Source organism: Triticum dicoccoides, chromosome 5B, assembly GCF_002162155.2.
Source record: "Triticum dicoccoides isolate Atlit2015 ecotype Zavitan chromosome 5B, WEW_v2.0, whole genome shotgun sequence".
NCBI classification, from domain to species: domain Eukaryota; kingdom Viridiplantae; phylum Streptophyta; class Magnoliopsida; order Poales; family Poaceae; genus Triticum; species Triticum dicoccoides.
The window spans coordinates 599,432,862-599,433,560 of record NC_041389.1 but is presented as its reverse complement, the minus strand read 5'-3'; positions in this window follow the sequence as shown (position 1 = coordinate 599,433,560).

Genomic DNA, 699 nt, shown 5'->3' with positions numbered 1-699 from the left:
GTGTGGAAGAAAGCTGGGATGGGTGGGGGGAGGTGCTCGGGGGGTGGTCGCTAATGGCGCCTGTGTGGGAAGAGAGCTGGGATGGGTGGGGTGGGTGGGGAAGAAGGTACGGTGGGGGTGGGCCGGTTTCTTTTTTGTCCGCTGCGTGCAGTTTGTTTGTTGGTTTTTGTGTTCGGGCAGGTGTTAGCAGAATAAGACTCTTAAGGGGTGCGTTGCAAAGGGGAGGAAAATTATGTGTGTTCATCAAAAAGTTTAACAGAGCCACACGATGACATTCCTAAGTTGCTACCTGGTGGCGGCAAAGAGGCGCACACCGGCATTTAGAAGAAAAACATTATTAGCTGCACATTAGTTATGAAAGAAGCCTTGACACCGAGGGCAAGAAACACTTTTTTTCATAATCCTGAGATCTACTCTCTCCCCCCGGGTTTGCCAGGGCTATCTCACAAATCTCAGCAATAACTAAAGGTAGATACTAATCAGATAGAAGTAATATTACATGCTCAAAACCACACAATTAACGCGCCTATGTTTTCTGTAAAATATTGGATTAAATTAAATCATGTTATAGTGAACTGATCCGGGAGAATAACACTAACTATTAGTGGAAATGTTGGTTGCTTCTTCCTCGACACCGACATAATGTCTGCATGCCTGACAATATTAATTGTTGGTAAACATCTGTAAATATCTATTGTC